The sequence below is a fragment of the Leptonychotes weddellii genome, chromosome 2 (assembly GCF_054177405.1).
Source record: "Leptonychotes weddellii isolate Sample4059 chromosome 2, ASM5417740v2, whole genome shotgun sequence".
NCBI lineage: Eukaryota > Metazoa > Chordata > Mammalia > Carnivora > Phocidae > Leptonychotes > Leptonychotes weddellii.
In genome coordinates, this window is record NC_138370.1 from 99,139,715 (window position 1) to 99,157,136 (window position 17,422).

Consider the following 17,422-nt stretch of genomic DNA (forward strand, 5'->3'; position numbering starts at 1 on the left):
CATCCCTTGTAGGAGTTCTGTTTCTGGGCTTTCCTAAAGGGTATCAAGGGAAACTAGACAACATTACCATATTAATTTTACATTGCACGAGTCTGCTCTTTGCCATTTTATCTGATATTCGCATCACTGGAAAATCACTTTAGACACATCACCAGTTTATAATAGTATCCTATAAATGGAGTTCTTTTACCCAAGGATTCCAGTTGGGTAAATGGACACAAGATTAGATACCTATATAGAAAATGATTTTTATTAAAATACATGAAAACTAAAGGATTGTCTCAAATTTTTATTCTTCTTAATTTATTGCAGAGAGGAAAAAAATGACTTCTTTTTGAACTAACAGGAGTTCTGGATCCAGATCTCAGAGAATCTGAGAAGAATCCAGATCTCAGAGTTCTGGATCCAGATCTCAGAGAATCTGACAAAGAATACTCATGAAGAAGCATTCAAATATCAGAATAAATGACCTGTAGAATGGGATCATTTTCATTGTACTAAAAGCCTCTTCATGGCCCCCAGTAGTTCTTCACACTTATATAAAGGAAACTCCTTTTATTTGCTAAAATACTGCCTTCCTTCTATCGTGTAAGACCTTTTATTTATATACATATATTTTCTGGAAATTTAGAGGAAAAAGATAATTGTATTGCAAGAAATTAGCATGTCACAAGCTCAGACATGTTTTCCAAAGAGAGCTTTCCCTGTAGCTGAGTTTCCTGGCCTGAAGAGACAGGAAGACTTTAAAACTAGGTTTAAGCTTTTTCAGAACATTGACACCACCAATCAGCTATAAAGCTTGTGAAAAACAAACAAAAATTCTCCCTATTTTTGTTCCCCATCCATCTCTCAGTCTTGGGTTTCCTTCCTTGAGTAGAACAATATAATCAATAGAACATATATATGTTCCATATATATATATATATAATCAGTAGAACAATATAATCAATAGAATGTGTGCTTTTAAAGCTTTTCTGCCAGTTTTGCCAATGACAGGCTTCATGTTGTCACTAATGTTCCCTCATTAGGTTCTATTTAAAACTAAGAGTAAATACCTGTGAGTTTCTGTCTAGAATAGGTTTTCACGTTGTGGCCACTGGACAGTCTCCTCTCCATAAAGCTCACGTGTATCTTGGTCTCTTTAGTGCTACGAGTTCATCAAAGAAATTTCATCTCCAATTTTAACATCTTCTCTAACTGTTCCTTTTGAAATTTTTACCCCCATCATGACTCTTTTTCAGAATTAATTTGCTTTCTTTCTACAATATTTAATTTTTCCCCTTTTCCTTATGATTTACATCTTGAACAGTTCTTTGGAATAACAAGCCTACAGAAAAGACTAACAGGGGACAAATGCCCTTTTTAAAACAGACTAAGCCCTATGCATAGAAAGAATAATAACATTTACTACAGATTAGCTTTCTGCTGCTCTGATCAAAGGACTGGGTTGGGGTATTTTGCATTGCAGGTTAATTTCATATACACCTCTGCTTCTTATAATGGTATAGCTGTATTGTTTTATCTTACTGTATGTGTGGTTTTTTTTTAATGTGAACTTTGAAAGTGCTAAGGTTCTAATTTCCAAAATTGTTTCTTCTATTCAGACTGACTTTAGTAGAGAACTTAAGTATCTAGTTATTATGAAAAACTGTATGCAATATTGAATCTTTTTCAAAGTCCATTTAAAAGATTAATCATATCTTAAAACATCTGTGAGAAGTAATGTTTGCTTAAGTCACTTTAACTTCTCAGACCCTCAGTTCTCACATCTGTAAAATGACAGGGTTGGACGAGCTTATCTCTAAGGGCCCTAAAAGTCTACTAGATTCTTCCTGCTCAGGACTCCTGGATTCTAGAGAAGCATCCAAGCACAAGAGTTGGGTGTTAGAATCCTAAACTAGATTTTTTTAAAATGTTCCGACTCCCTCAACTGTTCCTTACCATCCAAATTAAAACGCATTCTCTGGCACATTTGTGATGCCAAGCAAACTTGAAATATAAGCTGCTGACAATCACAAAGATAAGTATTCTGCACGTAGTTTCACTTGCTTTCCTTCACTGAAGCTTCTGAATCCTAAAATAACACCACAACAGTCTAATCTGAAGATAAAAACAGGAAAGATATATAGAGGTCTTCAAGATATAAAATACTTCAAAATCAAATTAATTATGGATCAAAACACATAACATTACAGAAAATAAATCATAAATACAAAGAAAAAAGCTACTGCATAATTCACTTCCAAATAATTCATCTATGAAATTAAACTAAGACCCACATTTTAGAAGCAGAAGAAAAAAAAATCCTCCTCAGAAGTGAAAATACCTTTCTTCCTTACTTTCAACGTTACAAGGATAACAAAATGATACTGCATGAATGGAAGACTCTTGCCCGTGTATCTGTAACTTAATAATTTTATTGCAAGTGACAAGAGAAACCTTAGAAGTGTTCCTGCTGGTTAACAAACACGATTTGAGGCACAACCCTGCCCGAGGACCACGGTATTTGCCAGGAAGTTGCACTGCTTCCTCATCTCTGCCATATATTTGCTAGCAATGTACTTAGCCTGTGACCTGCAGGTGGTGGCACAGTTTCCCCTACTGTTTTCTTCGCTCATAAAATGCTTAGGAAGTGTTTACAAAAATTGCTCGAAGAAACTGGACCACAAAGAACTTGAGCTTCATGGATCTCAATGGTCCAGCTTTAATTTCATTTGCAAGGAAGGAATATTTTCATTGCAAATGCACTGGTCACATCTGTATTTCAGGTTCTCTTGGAAGAGCAAGCAAGAAGTGGTTCTGCCCAATGTGTATTATTTGGCCCTCACTCTGTAATATGTGATGCGCCAGTTACTCTGCTCATGAAATCATGCACACAATGAATCTTCCCTCTTCCCCTAACATCACCCTCCTTTTGTTGGTCACTTTCAGTTATCTGACTATACTGGAAAGACATTATGTCATAAACAGCATAATAACATCTGCAAAGAATCCCTTTGGAATCCATTGCATGAGCTTTCCGAATCAAAGTGTACTCTTGGATCTGAAGTCTACTACTTATAAGAGCTGACCTTTAGCCCTCTAACATTTGAATTTTTTTTTTTCATTTGGGCTGCCAGGGAACACATGGTCAGAGAAGCATCACGAACAAGATCTCAGTTTATAGCTGTCTAGAGAATCACTGAATCAGGCAACAGCAAAACATTGTAGGTATCAACTTGTCTTTTTTGTCTGGTTTTGCTATTTTATAGGATAAAGGGTGGTACTGGATAATTTGAGTTTAATGGAATATATAGCCTTTGCTCTAATATGCGGGTTTGGAGTTCTACACTTGGGTCCTATGCTGAGCTTTATGGAATATAACTGTCAGCAGTGCAGGCTAATAAATACACAACATATTAAGTGTATGCATATGAATCCCTTAATAGAAATTGTGGAGGAAACTGTCAGACTAACTCTAACACAGCTGTCTTATTCTTGAAGGCCACACCCCTAGAAAAGGTTCCACAGAGAAGGTGATACCCAGTTTTCCCTTTTCAATGACTTATTTGATCAACTTATTACCATGTATACATTTTCCTTTAACCACGCTAAGTCAGTAATTTGGCAAGAGATACGAAATACGAAATCTGAAAAGATCCTCATCATGCAGAACAATGCTACAATTTTCATTTGACAATTGAAAAGTTATATGTGGGTAACATGGATTTTTGTGACCCTCCTTTTCACATATTCAACTCAAAGGGGAATTCCAATGGAGATCACTATCCTAGTTATTTGCCTTGAAGGAAGAAATAAACCTTGTCAACACATAAGAAGCGTCTTCCTTTTAAACTGATACACTTAAAGAACAAAACACAAAACAATTAGCGGAGGTGGAGTGTTGGAGGCAAGGGTCCTAAGTTCCTACTTGGTGCTGTGTGTAAGAGGGTAACTGTGGACTGTGTTGTCTGTAATCGGTCATGGCTCATTACCACATGTCTGTTGGAATTTGCCTTATGGGAAAAAAAAATTTCAAAATCTTGTCAAATACATGGTGCATTTCCAGTCTCCTGAAAAAAGGTGAATCTAGCCTGCTCCTCACCCCCAAGTCCTCAGAACCCTGACGATTGTAACACTGTAAATTACCTTTTAAAACTTGAAAAAAAAATGTAGGTATTGTAGCTAGAGGGGTTAGATGTGAAATGTGTAACTAAGGAGGCCTATCCATAAAACTTAACAGAAAAAGGAAGAATGAACTCAATCTGTGACATAGGAAACATTATTTGATTTATGGAATATATTTTCAATTAATTGTTCCAGTATTCAGCTCTACCATAAGTTAAGTAATAAGAGATTTCATGTATCTCCTCGGCTGTAAACAAGTAAAATAGGTCAAAAGTCAGTGAGTATTTTCCAACTCCCTCATTTTGAAATAAGAAAAGTTTGGAAAAACACATGCAAATCCAAACTCACCCTTTAAGAAGTTTTCCCCAGTCTGGGACTTGGTTATCACTGCCTGAATCAAGACAGAGCCAATGAAGCTGGCCCATTCCCAGAAAGAGCCATCAGCAGGAGTCACACTCAGCTCATTGTCCTGGTCATTTCTTTGGCCTGCAGAAACAGGCCCAGCATGATTGGTCTGATGCTGCAGTGGGACCTCCTGGGAATAATCCACCTCCGAAGTCAGAAGATAATTTTACCAAATAGGAAGAAGCTGAATATTTCTCTTATTTTTTGAGAAAATAAAAAGGCTCTGGAATGACCTGTAGTGACCCCCATTAGCTTGCAAAACTTCCTGAGCCTTCACAAATTGTGCTAATGGCGATAAAGAGGAAAAGAAAAAAAGATTGGATATAGGCTTGTTCCCTAGGCCCCCATGGTTCTAGGAAGAAGCAGGAAGACAGACACAAGAACTTCCAGAGGGGAATGCCCCAACCTCCCCTCCCACCCCCAGCCAATCAGAGAAGACTCCATCTTGTTTGTTGCAACGAAGCACAGCAGCTTATCATTAGCCCTGCTACTAGGCAGAGAAAACAAGCAGCTATAGAGATGGTTCTGGGAATACAGCTGGGAGAGCCAAGGCACATTACTCCAATATTATTCTAAACATCTTTGTTGCCATAAAGTTATTCTAATGAACAAGCCTCAAGAATATTACAAAAACCACTTGAGCTGTTGTGAGCTCAATAAGATCTGTCTTTCCAGCAGGACGGTCACAAAGACAGTGAAGAGCGTGAGAGGAATAAGAAACAGGGATCAAGATCCAGACTTGGGAAGGAAACTGGCAAAATATAGCCTCTATTATTCTATTTTAGGTTTAGGGCTGGACACCAATTCCCCAGGGAAATATGGCTAAAGTCAAGGTAACTAGGTGGACTACAGATAGAAAATCAAGATATAAACAAGCCCATGTGGACAGCCAATGAATAAATATGAAGGGGTTGCTGGAAAGTGGAGGCTACATTTTCTCATACATAAAATATGATGCAAATATGATTTGCCTAATTTAAGAACTATAACTCAAGAAATTTTCCTTATCCTAGATATGTGATTATTATTCTCCTCTTTGCTACTTTCTTTCCTTCAGAAATACCGATTACTCTGATTTCTACCCTCCATTTCTATTGCTTTTTCATCTCATTGTTTTTATCTTTTCGACCATTCTTAATTCTATGAGGTATTAATTTTAGATTATTATTATTATTATGTTGGGATTCCTAGAATTAGCCAACACTATATATCTAACATTTCCAGTGCATTATCTTCAGTTATGGAAGGAGATCTAAACCTAACCTAAAAAGATCAATAATTGAAGGAAATCAATAAGGCACAGTACGTAAGTTTTTTTTTTTTCCTTTCACAAACGCATCAGCCTTTTTTGGGCTAAAGAAGTATAAAGCAATGTGGGTGTATGGATGGTGACAGTTTTAACATCTTACCTGCTCAACATGATTTCCCATTCCCCCTCTGTGGCCTCTAAGAAACATTGCTCCCACTCCCTGTGTTCCTGGAGGAGCTGTCAATCATGTGCCCCAACCTTCCTCTCCTTGCCAAAGGGGTGCGCACAAGATTAAGTGTGATCCAATCACAATACAACGTCTCCCCAACACAACGACAGAGTTAGTATAGACCTGGCCTAAGCTTGACCTCTCACGGACACTTTAGCTATAGCTACTGCAAGAGTTGGTTCACAAGTTTTAATGATGAGGACCTGGGATTACTTTTCTGCTACATGATGTGAGACTACCCGTGTAGAAGAAGCCAAAAAAGCATGTAGAAGCTGTGAAAAGCAGAAGCAAAGACGGAGAGAGCTGAAGCCATGGAAAACCTCATTTGAGCCCAGATTCCAGCCTTGACCTGCCGGTTACATCAGCCAACAGACACTGTTCTTTGCTTAAGCTAGTTTAAACTGGGTTCCAGTCACTTACAACTGAAAGAACCCTGGGGTATGTAAGTGTCAAACATTATTAACAGGACACAGGTGATAGTAATACAAAGCCCCCTCAGCTTGATGATAAATGATTCACATGTGTTGTTCACAGTTTCCAGAAACTCTTGATGCCCTATGCCTCTGCTCAGCAGTGTTGGTGAACATACTTACTGTGGTTTATAGAAAGATTTCCAAGTCACTGATTTCTTGATTTCCTGCTATTTTACACAGTGTTCTGGATCATGGGTGTTGGATTTAGGGTGATGCATAGCATCCTGTCTTCTGGATATTATACAATTGCGGACCTAACATGGTAAAATAGTAAAAAAATCACATTCTGCTAAAGCCAGACGTAAAATCATATAATCATACATAAGAGTTCTGTTTCTCTATCTTTTACCAAGTGAGGAAATGAGCCTCTTTGAGTTCAGTTTTCATCTACAAACTGTTTTCATCTCAAAAATAAATATAGTGAATATAAAGCACTGTCCTATTCTTACTGTATTTCCAATATGAAGTGCATTCATCCCCTGAAAATAATATTTATTGATGACCTACTATGTGTACTAGGCAGTATAAGATGTTATAGATTACAGTTGGGGGGATGAAGTTCAGATCAGTGGTGAAGGCAGGCAGGAAGTTCATAAACACTAATTAATTTGGGGTAGTAATAGATATTGTAAAAAAAAAAAAAATGTCAGGGGGCACCTGGGTGGCTCAGTCGTTAAGCGTCTGCCTTTGGCTCAGGTCATGATCCCAGGGTCCTGGGATCGAGCCCCACATCAGGCTCCCTGCTCGGCGGGAAGCCTGCTTCTCTCTCTCCCACTCCCCCTGCTTGTGTTCCCTCTCTCACTGTGTCTCTCTGTCAAATAAATAAATAAAATCTTTAAAAAAAAAAAATGTCAGGTAAGGGAATGGGGAGATGAAGCCCTGAAGAAGTGGCATTTAAGAAGATATCTGAAGGAGGGCGCCTGGGTGGCTCAGTTGGTTAAGCGACTGCCTTCGGCTCAGGTCATGATCCTGGAGTCCTTGGATCGAGTCCCACATCGGGCTCCCTGCTCGGCGGGGAGTCTGCTTCTCCCTCTGACCCTCCCCCCTTCTCATGTGCTCTCTCTCTCTCAAATAAATAAATAAAATCTTTTAAAAATAAAAAAAAAAAAAAAAAAGAAGATATCTGAAGGATTTAAGAGTCATGTGGGGGAGAGCAGGAAATTAGAAATTTTAAAGTCTTGGGGAAGGAATGAGTTTGGCATATTTAAGAAATGACAAGAAGCCCAGACCTGAAAATGCAGGGTGACCAGCACTTTGTAGACCTTTATAAGAAACATGGCTTAGATTCCATCCTGATGCTAAGTCACTGGAGAGTTTTGAGTGGAAGAGTAGCAAGAGTTGATTTAAGTTTTTAACAGGTCACTCTGGAGGGTGGCAGGAAGGCAGCAACTGTGGACGCAGGGAATTAATAGAAACTAGTGAAGGGGTTATTACTGTAAGCCAGGTAAGCCATGTGTTGGCCTGAATTAACAGTGGTAGCGATGGAGTATTGAGAAGTGGCTTAGGGATATAATTTAAGGTAAAGAGGACTTCCTAACAAATTGGATGGGGTAAGAAAAAAAGAAGAATCAAGGACAAATCTAAGTTTTCATCTGAGTAATTGTGCAAATAATGATGGCATTTACTGAGATGGGGAATACCAAGAAGTATATTTCACTGTAAATATTCAGAGGGGATTTCTGCATTCCACTTTTGAGTAGGACCAGGGGAGGCAGCCAGACCAGGATTCCCTGTGCCCAGCACGGCAGGGTGGTAGAGTAGACATGGTTTTCACTTTCTGGCAGAGAGGCCTGAGAAAGCCCCACAGAGTTGCCTGAAGCCAAATGTGGTGTTGGAGCAGTTAAATATATTCCCTAAACCCAAGGACAACATTGACATGGCACAGAAAATTGAAGATCTCAACCTTGGTGATGGTAATAAGGGAAAGCATAGCCCTGGTCTGTGGGAAGATAGCTAAACCCATTCTAAAAAGAGTATCTGAGCAAAAGCCAGAACAAATCAATGATGATGGCTCAGACAAGACATGATATCTGCTTCACCTCTTTTACCCCTTTATCAACACCTGAAATGAGGTATGCCCCAATATTCCACCCCACTCCCACTGGAAAACCTGGAAAAAAAATTTTGAGATCACATAAAAAGACCCAAGAAAAAATTAATTTCATTATGCACTTGAATTGAGGCCTGTTACGATTCAGTTACACGAAAAATCAAGATTAGCCCCATTGTATTTCTAAGCTGGTGGACTTGAATTTGTATCTTCTATGTAGGGCAGAAATGATTCTTGGTCTAATTGGCATGGATTTAGGGCGCCTGGGTGGCTCAGTCGCTTAAGTGTCTGCCTTCAGCTCAGGTCATGATCCCATGGGATCCAGTCCCTAGTTGGGCTCCCAGCTCTGCAGGGAGTCTGCTTCTCCCTCTACCCCCCCGCCCCCCACCCTGCTCGTGATCTCCCGCTCTTTCCCTCTCCCCCTCCCTCACTCTCTCGCTCAGATAAATAAATAAAATCTTTGTTTAAAAAATAATAATTGGCATGGATTTTGGAGACCCAGAACAAAAAAGAAGAATCACTGAAGTACCTGAAGTACGTGAGCGCTAAGCGAAGACATATTCCCTCATCACATTTGACCAGCAATTTCTATGGAGATTAAAAGCCATTGCAAATTGCTAGAGTAAATGAATTGAATTAATATCAGGAGTAGATAAAATATTTCAAGATAATTTTTTAAATATTCAATTAAAGTGAGCAATATAGCAAACAATATAACTATAAAGATTTATTTATTTATTTATTTATTTAAGAGGCAGAGCAGGCATGTGAGAGAGTAAGGAGGGAGGAGGGCAGAGGGAGAGAGAGAATCCTGAAGCATGGGGCCTGACAGGGGGCTCCATTCCAGCACTCTGAGATCATGACCTGAGCCAAAACCAAGAGTTGGCCGCTTAACCGACTGAGTCACCCAGGTGCCCCGGTTTGGTTATTTCTAATTAATTCGTTTGTTTTATGAGATCACAAATTAAAAAAATCTTCAGCTATGTGATGTCACGCCTTGGGTACTGGGCTCACCCCAAGTGACCATGGCCGTCACAATGCTGGTGCCTAGGAAAAGTAACTCAGGTAAGGAGTATCACTCACTAAATATTATCTCAACCGGGTTCACTCCTGTTTATGTTGATAACGTGGCACAAGAGCAAAGATTTCTTTGTAAATGTATATAATTAAATGCTGTATGTCACACTGTTCTTAAGTAGTCCAGTGGGTCTGAGAGCATTTTCGGCCAGTTTACTCAAAAACCACATTTCCATTTATCTGTTCATTATAAAAAATGAACATAAATTCAGATGTTAATTATATCCTAGGGGAAAATACTCTCATTTTGGTGTACGATAATATAGAATTATGCTTTGTAATTCTTTAGTATAAAAATATGGTGGAATTAAATTTGCATGTAGAAACGCTTAAGACTTTTACTCAAGATTTACAAATTTGATGAACTGTTCAACAAATGACCTAAAAGCATAGGATGACATCAGAAGCTATGTCTTCTCATTGCTCTTCAATTATTTTTTGTATCAAATGATATGTGACTTCCTGAGATTCTTTTTTTTGAGTTCATGATTATTTTGTGAGTTTGCATTTTGTTGATTCCATGATCCATTTTCATATCCAAATATAGAATCAGACATGAAATCATAAAACAATCTCTCCAAAAGGACATGAAAATTCCAGGGACCTCAGAGCTTCCAAACTAAAGATGAGTAACATGGAAAGTATTTAAAGGACAGGTTAGTATTCGACCCTCTGCAATGGCATCATTGACAATCAGCTGTGGACAAACCTGAACAATATCAAATTTTTCAAAGTAATTCCATAATAAAGAAAAGTAAGAAATATACTTTATTTATGCAGGAATGTGGGTTCAACTCTAGTGCTCTTGTTCACAGTATTTTTGTAGTCTGCACAAAGTATCTTATTCCATTGGACTATAATACTGGGCCAATTATCATGAAATCCACACCAACCTGAAAATTCCTTGTTGTTTATTTGTTTAACCATTTTTAATTTGTATTTTTTAAATGAAGAGAAAATCCCGAGCTTTCAAGTAAAGCTAGTGTAGTACCTGGATCCATTTGGGATGACACAGAATTTCCTGAGAAAGTTCCCAATCCCTCTGAAAATGCCTTTGGAAAATCTAGTACTCACTGTATCATTTTTGAAACAAATATCACATAGCGGCTTAAATAACTTTGATGTAGGTCTCAAAAAATTTTTTAAAGTCATCCTTATTAATCGTGACAGGTATATCTAATATCTTTTGTTTTTGCCTGTCCAGCAACTGTTGGTTTCTGGAGGAAATAGCAACCTAATTTGCCTTTTAGAAACCATCTTCCCGGGCGCCTGGGTGGCTCAGTTGGTTAAGCGACTGCCTTCGGCTCAGGTCATGATCCTGGAGTCCCGGGATCGAGTCCCGCATCGGGCTCCCTGCTTGGCAGGGAGTCTGCTTCTCCCTCTGACCCTCCTCCCTCTCATGCTCTCTGTCTCTCATTCTCTCTCTCTCAAATAAATAAAATCTTTAAAAAAAAAAAAAAACCATCTTCCCCCAATCCAAATGACTTTAGTAAAATAATAAGTGATATTTCTACTATCCTTTCTCTCTTCTGCCCCATCTGAGAGGGAGTGACCTTGATCCTATCTAGCTGTTCTTCTTCCATAGATTCCAAGGATTACCCCATATGCTTCCCATAAATTTTTTTTTCAACTTACTTAGCTAAAGAACTCCAACTGACACAATATGCAACAATTTAAATCAACATGGATTTCATTCCTGGACATTTATGAGTATTGTCATAAACATGACAGTCTTCTGATCTATGTTGCCCACGTACATTTGAATGGGATCATATCTGTGAGTTTGAAGGACTATTACCTGCCTGAGCAGGGTGTTGAAATATATGAATCAACCTGTAGTTCATCTGGAACTATTCTGCTCTCTTTCCACACTACAAACAACTTTATATTAGAAAATGCCCTTCTTGCTTTTCTTACATGTGGTGATACAGTCTCACTTGCAAGGGCATTTTTTTTTTTTTTGGCCATTATAAATATTAAATTTTGTTGAGTCGAGAGACATTGTAATAATAATGCCTTCCATTTTACAACACTTCATATTGTATAAGAAAATTGTGAATATATCAATTACTCTGTTGTTGACATCACATAGGTGAGGAAACTGCGGCTTATGGAGATTAAATGGATTTCCCAGTCATGCAGTTGGCAAATGCCAGAACTGGGAGCAGACTCAAGTTTTCTAATTCACAGACCAAAGTTCATTTCTTTATATCATTAACAGGCTCTTTCTAGAGGATCTCATAGTAAATGTTACAAAAATAGTGTTCTTAATGTGTCATTCAGGAAAGACCCCATTCTGAAGAGTTGATAGATCTATCTCAGATAGAGGATTTAGGCAGCCAAAATTCAATCAAGATGCAATTGTGTTTGCAATGCATAATAGATTTCTGTTTAAAAGCCTAAATCTCAGAAGAATGATTAAAGATTTGGTATAGATGTTTGAGTCAATAATCTTATAAAATCTCACAGGAATATTGCATATTGTTGTCTATTCTGTTTCTCTGAGACAGAATTAAGACCGTTCAGCCTGTACTTCTAAAGTAGACTGATTCTCACCAGTCTCACCAATGTGCCTTGGAGAAGAATCTTCTTAATCTCAGAGCTTAAGCATTATTATGTGAGTGTGGATATAGCAGTGAATCAAATAAAAATCAGGCAAAATCCCTGGATTTATGGAGTTTATATACCGATGAGTAGAAACTAATTTGTATTAAATTAGGAATGCTATAGATACTCCCTGCTTTCCAACTTGTTTTTTTAATAGGATCTCATACATTTTTCTCAAAGATGTAGTATTAAGTGGTAGTAAATAACAGGCAAAGGATTAACAAGCTTCTACATACTGTCCATTTGCTGGAGATGAAACTAGTCTGAGTTGGTCTGACCTAAATTTGGGAAAAATATACTTGAGGAAAAAATTGTTTTTAATTCAAGAGCACTGATATTAGAACTCACCAGAAGTCCTTGAGACTCCTTCAGATGTTTCTTCTCCTTTAGAGTGATCAGGTTGAAATGCACTTGAGACTCAGAACCGACAGCCAGAAGACACGCTAAACACTCTGGGCCTGAAATATATATGCAACATTTTAATGACTTCTTTCTTATTGATAAAATTTATTTTTTGCTCTTAAAGTGTTCATATTAGTCGAATGTCCTTTTCCTACATATGAAGCCTCTCTGAGCATACAATTTCAATGAAGACTGATGACACAGCATAACTTTTAGGATGAACACAAAAAATTGAAACCAAGAATGTTAAGTCTATAACCACCAACATCATCTTATTCCTCATAATCAAGAAAAGTTGAAATATTTGAGTACATATAAATATATGGGTACATATAAATGTTGGCTTATTTTTTAATATAAGAAGTTGTATTATATGAAGCATAACTTGTTTTTAATTATGCCAACATTATCTGAAACCTCTCAAAATGTTATACCTGCAAGGAATTTAGTTCTAAAAACCATTACCAAAGAAATACTCCATCAGACTACTTAAGCATTTCTTTCATAATTCCCAGCACTTACCAGTGGGGTTGGAATATATCTAACATATGCTTCCATATGGCCTATCGTTCAAGGACCGAAGCTCCATACAAGTATTTTGATAGTGTCCTTTCATAGAATGTCCTTTGGTAAATGCCTGTTATAACTCTATCCAACATTAACTGCACAGTTAAAAAATAAAAAGAGCTATTAAACTATTTATTCAGCATTAAATGTGATGAAACTTTTCTCTGCCACATTAAAAAAAAAAAATGCAAGTCTCCACCACCAAACAAAAATGAGACAGTGGTAGCTAAGGAGTAGCTTTGTTGGCCAACAGAGGAGTCACAAAGGAAATGTCTGGGAAAGCACTTTGATCTCTGCTGGATGTGCCCACCATGGTTAGCATGAGATGCTTCTCCCTTTACATAGAGCGAGGACTAGGGAAACTTCTCCACACTGTTGGTAGGGTCAGACAACTGAGGGGAAGGCGGGGGTACGTGCTGGGAAATGATTGCTAAGTGTACTGGATTTTCTCTGTCTGCCACACCACGCAATCAGCTGCTTTCCAGTGTCCTTGATGTACTGCACTTTTCCCCCATCAAGTTCCTAGCACCCTCCAACAGGCTTTTGAATTATAGTAGCACATCTACACCCTGTTGTTCTATAAAGATAATAAAGAAACACTGTAACGTGCTACATTTGGACAGCCGTCTCAGTGAGGCAAAACAGATGTCAAGGGGGAGGACTATCAATCTAAAGCTAAAGTGAGAGGAGAAAATTAAAATAAAAACTTCAAAATAAATCATTCACTAGGGAGTCAGTAGATGACAGAATATGACAAAGTGGAGCGGGAGCTCCAGGGAGGAAGCTCAAGACAGGCTCAAGATCCCGTGTCAGAACCACAGTGCATTCAAAGTGTCAAAAGCGCCTCATTTTAAACAGGATCATCTGTGGCTCCACAAAGGAATTGCAGGAGGTAGACATTCTTATGAAACCAATCATGGGACTCCACGGGTCTCTTTAGAAAGGCATGTCCAAAAGCTAGTTATGAATCTGTAATCAGCACAGATTCAAATGCATCCTTCCCATGCTCCAACCTACCAACACTATCTTTGAGCCCTCTACATATCTGGGCAAATGTTCTGTTGTATTTCTCTCTGTGCATCTCCTTTCCTCCCTCCTTCTCTCCCTTCCTCCTCTTTCTCACTCGTTTTTGTTCCATAGATAGACAGATAGATAAAGAAAGAGGTTGGATGATAGTTCTCTTTTTTGTTCCACAGATAGACAGATAAGAAAGAAAGAGGTTGGATAATAGTTCTCTTTCTGCTTTTTCTTTCTTTCCTTTTTTTTAAATCTCCCCCTTTAAACTGTAAGGCTCTGGAAAGTGGAAACCATGTATGCTTTTTAAATTTTATTTATTTATTTATTTATTTATTTTTGAGAGAGAGAAAGAGACAGGGAGAGAGTGGGAGGGGTGGGAAGGGCAGAGGGAGAGGGAGAGAAGAAAGCTTAAGCAGGCTCCACACACAGTGCACAGCCTAACGTGGGGCTGGATCTCATGACCCTGAGATCATGACCTGAGCTGAAATCAAGAGTCGGAGGCTTAACCAAATGAGCCCCCCAGGCGACCCCATGTATGCTTTTCAATGCCGCACACCAATGTGCTTAATTCATATGGTGGCTCCTGAGAAATTCTTTAGCACTGTCTGATTAAATGATTCAGGAGTTTTAGACTTCTTTTACAAAACATAATGGAAAATATGCATGTAACAGAATATATACAATGAGAACCAAGTGCTTTTGAATGTTTTCAGAAGAAAAATGCCAACCCCGGCTTGGCACAGACATGTGACTTTATTTTATTTCCATGGCGCTTCAAGAGGCACAACAGAGGCCAAAATTTAATATTTAAGAAAGATAGAAAAATACTCAGAATCAGCAGTCTATTTCTGTTTTGGTAAGTTCTATATTTTGGCATTGGAGAAATTATATTGCTGGGGCAAGACAATCACCCTGTTCTTGATTCTGTGCCATATAATTTGAAGATTTCATAGCACTGAATAATAGCAAGCATCTGATTCAGTTAATGTTCAAAAAGCTCTGGTTAAGCAAAGAATCCATCTGGCCTAAATCAAACTGGGTGAGAGCTTACCCAGTTTGGGTAAGGGGGGAGAACAGCTATGTTGGGACATCTGAAATGGTGTCCAGTTCTCTAAGGAAGTAAAATTCCAGGGAAAGGGATAGTTCATCTAATTGGAGTCTCATTTACCAGGCCCCAAGGGTAGAGAACTAGTAAAGAACGAAGTCAAAACCCCATTTCTTTAGGGTCATGCAGGACTATACCTCAGTTATCTTACATGATGAGTACCTGTCCTTCTCCACATCAGTCCTATAGCACCAGCACCATGATTATTATCACCCTCATCCTTTACCCAAATACGAAGTTCCTTGTATCTCCAGATCACCTGCCCTCGCATCTCAGAGTATCTATGCCAAGAAGTTCTTAGTATCGGTAGCCTGTTTACATCTAAGTCCATTCACTTTTGTATTCTACAACACAATGCCTGAACTCTCTGAAAAGAATAAATGTGATTTAAGGAAAACCTAGAGTATGACCACTTATAATTTAGAGTGATTGAACAAAAGAAGACAGAAATACCTCAAGGACACAAGTGGAGGCCATCCAATTACTTTTTCTTGCCGGTCTAGATAAGGTAGTAATTTACTTAAGCATATCTGCTTTTTTTTTTTTTAAGATTTTTATTTACTTATTTATTTGAGAGAGAGAGAGAGAAACAGCATGAGAGGGGAGAGGGTCAGAGGGAGAAGCAGGCTCCCTGCTGAGGCAGGAGCCAGATGCGGGACTCGATCCCGGGACCCCAGGATCATGACCTGAGCCGAAGGCAGTTGCTTAACCAACTGAGCCACCCAGGCGCCCAGCATACCTGCTTTAAATACTGATGGAGCCTCTGGAGATGCTAGAATGCCTTTCTGGATTTAAGTTTCAGCAGCAGCACAGAGATCACAGACCCTTCATTTCTATATTCCAGATAATGCAAAACAGTTACTTCATATCAGGGCTTGCGCAGTTGCATTAACTTGCACTCTGGGCCTCTAGCTGGTGGTTGTAAAATTGTAAGTGTTTGGATGAACACTTCACGGCATTTGATGATGAGTGCTTTTCATAATAGAAAATGTGAGTCACACCACTTTTACAAGGGGATCTGCCTCAGGAAGAAAGCCTGGAAAACAGGAATGAAATGTTAGCTCTGCCAGAAGAGTGTCAGGAGGCAGACAAAAAGACAACATGTGAAACCAAGTCAGTTACACTGTATAAATCAAAGTTCCATTTTGCTATTTAGAAAATGGGCTTTGGCCCCAAGTTCTTCATTATCCTGAGCAACAATAGAAGGAACCAGAATGGTTGCTACAAAAGTTTACAGAGTTCCTCAGCACATCTTCCCTCTCTAGATATTACTCTTTATCACGGCTGAAAATGATAGAAACATTTTCATGCAAATGTTATTCACATAGACATATTTAATTACATTCAAATATTGAATGATACCTCATGCCATGTGAAGCCTTACATCTTGTGGAGAATAGGATGGGGGTGGCGTTATTTATCTGTTTGCCATGCAGGAACCCAGGAGTTAAACGGGTTTCTATTTTAGAATCAGCATGGATGTATTTCACTGAAGGTATACAATGATGGTAATTGGAGAAGATTGGGCAGACAAATATAAAAATCCCAGAAATGAAAATTTACTTCCATGACTAAGTTATTAATGTTTGAGGAATTGACTCAAACTTAACAAAAACATTTCCAAAAATACTTTTTTTTTAAATACATTTTTAGCTTTTTTTAGCTGCTGGTTTTTCTGAATAAGCTTCCTTAACTGATAACATTTTTAACCTTATTAGGAAATTTTACCTTTATAAATACTATGTTTTTAAATAATCAAATTGGGACTTAAAATAGGCTAAGTAAAAAAAAAAAATAGGCTAAGTATAAGGAACTTTTAAAATAGTAAGCACTTTCATTATCTTTCACTTTGAATTTTTGCATTTTTACTTTAAATACAACTGTTTTCTGTTTATTCAGCTATATTTAATTTTTTTTTAAGATATTTATTTATTTGAGGGCGCCTGGGTGGCTCAGTTGGTTAAGCGACTGCCTTCGGCTCAGGTCATGATCCTGGAGTCCCGGGATCGAGTCCCACATCGGGCTCCCTGCTCAGCGGGGGGTCTGCTTCTCCCTCTGCCCTCTTCCCTCTCGTGCTCTCTGTCTCTCATTCTCTCTCTCTCAAATAAATAAATAAAATCTTTAAAAAAAAAAA

General features: G+C 38.3%; 1 protein-coding gene across 1 annotated transcript in view; it reads right to left on the bottom strand.

Moving 5' to 3' along the window:
- Positions 1 to 12,661, bottom strand: part of LOC145720140 (uncharacterized) — a 102,794-nt gene extending 90,133 nt beyond the window's left edge. The window contains exon 1 of the mRNA XM_081812025.1: positions 12,546 to 12,661. The gene's annotated coding sequence lies outside the window, so the exon portion shown is untranslated. The remainder of the gene's footprint in view (positions 1 to 12,545) is intronic.
- Between the last annotated feature and the right edge of the window lie 4,761 nt (positions 12,662 to 17,422).